Raw genomic sequence first — 6,343 nt, forward strand, 5'->3', positions numbered from 1 at the left:
GGGGGGGGGGGAGCCAGTCGCTTCCTCTGTCTGAGCTGTGCTCTGGTCACTTGTCCACCAGCAGCATGAGGCCCAGTTTGCAGGGGGGATGGGGCTACCAGGGGTCAGTGTGGACGGCACAGCAAAGACAGCTGAATGTAGGCGCGGCTGAGAGGGGGTGGGGAGGGTGAATGGAGACCCCTGGGGCTTCATGAGCCCTCAGGTCAGGTGCAGACACGGCTTGGTTTCTTGGACCCTCCCCACTGCACCTGCTCCCGGACGTGAGAAGAGGGGTCCTTGGCGGCTCTGCCAATAGAGTAGGAAGACCCCCACCACCCTCAGGCCGAGGTCCTCCCCACACAGACACAGCTTCAAAGACGGGAAATCAAGGGGAGCAGGGCCAGAGACCCCGCAACACCTCAGCTGTGGGCTCTGCCCCTGCGTGCCCTTGCCTGCCCCCTCCTCCCAGCAGCAGGGGCAGAGGGAGGGGTCGAGAGTCAGACACACAGACAGGGTCTCGGGAACAGAGAGACAGAAACCCAGAGACATTTACACAGATGGGGCGGAGAGAGGGAAGGCATCGGCAGACAGAGGAGGGGTTTCAGGGAAGATGTTCAAAGGGTTTTTCCCTGGGGTATTTGCACAAAGGATTTTCAAACAGTCTTTGTCTAAGACGCCCAGGCTCAGCCCACTACAGCCAGCAGTGACCACCCTGGGACCCAGGCAGGATCGGCGGGCCCAGTCTTCTCTCTCAGCCCTGATACAGATGTCTGAGCACAGATATGGATACTTCTGTCCCATGCGGGCCTGGGGCACCAGGGAGGGATGAGGGTCACTTAGGGGTCTGGCATAGGCCAGCCAGCCAACACACCTGGTCTGGGCCAGAGCTCCCAGCACCCACCCTGCCCAGCTGTGGAGGTGCAGAGATGCAGTCGTGAGAAGGACATTGGAGGTGATGTTGGTCTCTGCTTGAATGCTCCCACTGACGGGGAGGTCACTACCCCTAGAGGCAGCCCAAAGTGTAATTCTGGGCATCTCAGAGAATTAGAAAGTCCATCCTTATTTGAAGAGGATTCCTCCTCCCTCTCAGCCCCTCTGACCCTGGTTTCCAACACTGAGCTCTGGAACCATGCACACCACAGACATCACTTTGACGTGCATTTATCAAGAACCTACTGTGTAATGGGGAATGTTGTTGGTGCCGAAGCCATTCCTTGGAATGAGGCCTTAAAGGAGAAAGCCCCACAAGGCCAGAGCAGAGGAGGCAGGGAGCGAGGATTGACTCAGTATCCTGGTGTGCCAGATCTCAGGCACCCTCGTGACAATGTGGGGAGGGTATTATCATCACCACCCCCACTATGCAGAGGAGAAAAATGAGACTCAGAGGAGTTAGGGCCCTGTGCTGGGCACCAGGCACCTGGGACAAGCCAGACCCTGCTTTGGCCACATGACGGGTTTAGGGATGATTATGTGACCTGACTGTGGCCTGAAGACACAGCAACCATCAAGGTGGGGCTGTGAAACATGCCAACATAGAAAGCATCAGAACTGAGAGATGGAAAGAGACTGGGTCTTGATGACATCATAGGAACTCCTGGGTCTTGATGACATCATAGGAACTCCTGGATCAAACCATGCCTAAAGCTGGTACTGAATTTTTTTTTACTTAAGTGAAAATAGCAAATTCCTTGTTTTGCTTAAGCCAATTTGAATTGAGTTTTCTACAGCCTAAAGAACCCTAATATCCAAGGGTTTATTGTCCATAAGAAACATTCCTAATTAAAAATGTGTGACTGCTGTGGAGGGAAGTAAAGGAAGGGCCACCCACTATTAGCATAAGAGCCAGCATTTTTCCAGTGCTTTGAATGTACTAAGTGAAGGGCTGCGAATGGATTAGCTCATTGAATCCTCACAGCAAACCCATGAAATAGATTTTGTCACTAGCCTGTGTATTAGTTAGGACACATAATGCTAGCTGCTGTGACAAATAAACCTCCAATAAATGACACTGACTTAAAATCAGAGTTCATTACTTGCTCATGTAAAGTCCAGGTAGGTGTTTGGCAGCCTGTCTACACATGGTGATTCAGGGACCTGAGCTCCTTCCATCGTGGGGTCCCACCATCCCCCAAGGCCTTGGAATCACTGGATCTGCCTGGCCGGCCACAAGCCCGGGAGGGGGTGGGGGGAACACTCTTGAAGGGTCTTATGGGCCAGGCCCAGAGGCAGCTTCCGTCACCTCTGCTACATCTCATGGGCCACAACCCAGGCACGTGGCTGCTCTAACTGCAAGGGGGGTTGAGAGATGCGGTGCCCGGGAAGAGAAGGGAAAGGTCCAGTCTTGCTTTGAGAGGTCACCCAGATGCCCCAAGTCACACAGATGGGCTGGGACACAACCAGGATCCAGGATTAAAACCAGGTGCTTGCTACCACCTCACTCCCATTAGGATGGCCAGTGCCGGAAAAACAGAAAATACAAGGGTTGGCGAGGATGTGGAGAAACTGGAACCATTGTGCACCGTTGGTGAGCATGGAAAACAGAGCAGCCGCTGTGGGAAACAGTGTGGCAGTTTCTCAGAAAGTTAAATGTAGAATTACAATATGATCCAGCAATTCCACTCCTGGGTCTCCAGCTAAAAGAACTGAAAACAGGGTCTCAACGAGATATTTGTACACCCATATGCAAAGCAGCATTATTCACAGTAGCCAAAACACGGAAGGAACCCAAGTGTCCATAAATGGATGAATAGGTAAGCAAAATGCGGTTCATTCACACAGCCTTAAAAAGGAATCAAATTCTGACACGTATTACGTCATGGGACGAACCTTGAAGACATGATGCTCGGTGCAATAAGCCAGACACAAAAGGACAGACACTGTGTGGTTCCACTTCTGCGAGGTCCCTGGGGGAATCAGGGTCACAGGGACAGAAAGTGAAGGGTGGGGGCCAGGGGCTGGGGGAGGGGGAGGGGATTCGGTGTTTAATAGGGACAGAGTCTCAGTTTGGGAAGGTGAAATGAGCTCCGGAGATGGACGGTGGTGATGGTTGCACAACAATGTGAATGTGCTTAATGCCCCTGAACTGGACACTTAAAAATTGTTAAGGAGGTAAATTTTATGTCGTGTGTATTTCACCACAGTGAAATAAGTCAGGGGTAGGGGGAACCCGGGGCTCTTACACATCCTGTTTCCCTGCCCCTGGCGTCTCCTGGTTGGACCCTCTCTGGGGGGGCGAGGTGTCTCAGGGAGGCTGGTCCTGTCATCAGGGCCATTTGCGTGTGATTGCCTCTGATGCTCCAACCAGTGCTTGTTATTTTTAAGTGGTTCATTGACCCAACAGTTAATGGTTTTCATTTGGGGCAGGGGTGGTGGTTTTGAGTTGTTGTAATTATAAGATGGTGATTTTTTTTTTCCCCCTCTAAGACAAAAGCCAGATGAGGACACCATTTCCCTAGCATGAGCACCCAGCTGCTCTGTGGTCTGCTCACACAGCCCGCAGTTTCTAACAGGGTGTTTGTGACTTTCTACCTCTAACGGGGTGTTTTCTTGGCTTTTGTCTGCTCCCTGACTGGCCGTGAACTCCGCCAGGGCAGGAGCTGTGCCAGACACGGGCCTGGTGCAGAGCGGAAGCTCAGAAAATGTTTGCTAAAGGGATGAAAGAAGAAAAGGGATGAAGGGCGGAACGTGGATAAATTAGGGATGGAATGCGTGTCTAGCTTGGCCCCGCGGCCCCTCCAGGGGCAGCCCTGTTTTCTGATGGCTCAGCTCACTGGGGCCAGCCCAGCCCTGCCGCCCGGCTGCCCTGCGCCTCCACCTCTCCCTCCTTCCGGCCCCCTTGGCTGCCCCTCAGGGGCTGCGGGCTCTTCGGGACACCAGGCTGGCTTCTCCACCCTCCATGCCAGAGACAGTGGACTACAGAGCCCTCTCCCCTGCTCCCCCTCTGCCCACTTCTCGACCTGAAGTCGGCCAGGATGCCTCCTGGATCCGTCTTCCAGATTCCTAGCCCCACCCCGACGCCTCCCGTGTCCTTTAGATCCTGATTTTGGGAATAACCAGAGATGTGTACATGCAAGTTGGCAACGGTTTAAAGGACTGATCGAATGTCGGGGAAGTGGCCTGGCTGTTTGCCTGGCCGAGGTGATAGAGGCCGGCTTGGCCTTTCCGAGGGGCGGTTGGAGGGCCCATGGGGTCAGGTTTACAAATGCAGGTGCCTTGGGCCTCACAGGCGAGTTTGCAGGTGAGACCATCCTGAGGGTAATCACAGGGGCCTGGCGTGGGGAGTGGGGTGTGGCGCTTATAGGGGCTGAGGTTTAGTTTGGGAAAGCGGGAAAGTTCTGGAGACGGACGCTGATGTTGGCGTGACATTGTGAATGTCCTTAAGGCCACGGGAATGTATGCTTCAAAGAAAGCCTCTTGACAGATGACAGCAAACCACCCTCTCCTGTCCATCCCGCGGCTGGGGCAGAGGTCGCTGACCGACCCCGCACCCTTTCTGGCCGAGCCTCGGGTATCAGGTCCCTACTGCTGCTGTAACAAATTACCCCAAACTCAGTAACTCAAAACAACAAGATAAAAATAGAGAAATCTGTTTTCTTGCAGTTCTGGGGGTCAGAAGTCTAAAATGAACCTGCAGGGCCGGTTCCCCTGGAGGCTCTCGTGGAGAATCCCTTTCCTTGCACCTTGCAGCTCCTAGAGGCGGCACGCACCCCTTGGCTCAGGGCCCCTTCCTCCCTCTTCTTGCCTCCCTGACCATGAGGACGCTTGTGCTCCATCAGCCCTACCTGGGCAATCCAGGCTCAGCCCCTCATCTCATCAGCCTTAACTCACTGACAGCTGCAAAGTTCCTTTCGCGGTGTAGGTAACCTTTTCACAGGCTCTGGGGCTTACGTTGTGGACATCTCCTGGAGATTAATCCACACCTGGATTAGACCTCAGACTCCCTCTTACCTCAGTGGTCCAGGAAGCCACAGCAGTCAGAGCTGGTGCTTGTGCTGACACAGCATCATGGCACACACATTCCTTGGTGTCCAGCTAGACGTTACCTGTGTTCTTACCATCAGATAGATGATTGATAGATAAATGATATAGGTGACAGACATAGGTGATTGATGGATAAATGAGAGACGACCAATAGATGGATAAATGCTGGATCGTAATAGATGGATAGATACATGATAGATAGCTAGCTACATGACAGATACAGCTGACAGGTGGATAAGTGGACAGGTGATAGGTAGATGGATAGCTGGCAGGTAGGTTTCCTCTGGATGCGCTGAGACCCTGGCTGTAGCCCCAGGTCCTCACGGAGGTGGAGGTGACCAGGGCAAAGGGCAGAGGTGGGAGAGTGAGTGGGGAGTTAGTGCTCTGCCCAGCAGGTCGAAGGGGCAGCAGGAGAGAAAAGGGGGTGAGGTCACTGTGCCCCGAGGCCAGCAGAGGCGCCGGACAAGATGGTGGAGGGAGGATCTGGGCCAAGGTGGGTCTGAGCCAAGTGGGGGCTTCCTACAAGCCCAGGACCGGGGGGCAAGCCTCTGAAAGCCCCAGAAGGCGACGTCGGGGTGCTGAGCTGGTCCAGCCCCGCTTTCCCCCTTATTCCCCACAGCACCGGCAGGGTCACTCGTAGTGTCCCTCACAGAAGGGGCACAAGCTCATGCAGCAGGGGTGAGCCCAGCGGGACCTCCCCAAGCTCTCCCAAGACGGGGGGACAGGCCGTGGGGGACAGGTGACTCCCAAGAGGTGGCCCAGAGACAGAAGGGCCCAGAGGTATGTGGGGGGAGCCCCTGGCCTGGGACAAGCCCCCCAGTCCCAGAATCACGGAGCCCACGGCAGCAGGCCTACCGTTGGTCAGGAATTCAATTGGGTGGGAGAGCCGTTATTAATTTTATAGGCTTTGCTGGTCTGGAGGCCGCGCCGCGGGCGGAATCCAAGCGGCCTCATCCCTCGGAGCCCGGGGTCAGCCTGCGGGGGTGACATGAAGGCGCTTGTTGAGGTATTAATGAGATGTCTCTAGGTGCAAATACTAGTTTAATAGGTGTGACTTACGGGGTGCCGGCCGCCACCCGCAGCTCCCCACATGCCCGGGCCCCCCGCCTTGTTGGAATAAGTAATTAGACGGTGCGGACACTCACTTAGACACTGTAATAAAGTGTCAGCCGTCACCCAGGTGGTTCTTAATAAAATAAAATTAAACAGTTATGACGTTCTTGTACGTGTTGTATTTCAACCACACTGGCCTCCGCCCCCAAGGTTTTAACCCCAAGGACACCCCCTTCCCACCTCTCAGAAACCAGAGGCAGGCAGAGACGAGGCTGGGGGAGGTGGGGAGGTGAGGAGAGACCCCCCCCCCAGGCACCCGGGCCGGGGGCCG

This window comes from Lipotes vexillifer, unplaced genomic scaffold, assembly GCF_000442215.2.
Source record: "Lipotes vexillifer unplaced genomic scaffold, Lipotes_vexillifer_v1.1 scaffold1701, whole genome shotgun sequence".
NCBI lineage: Eukaryota > Metazoa > Chordata > Mammalia > Artiodactyla > Lipotidae > Lipotes > Lipotes vexillifer.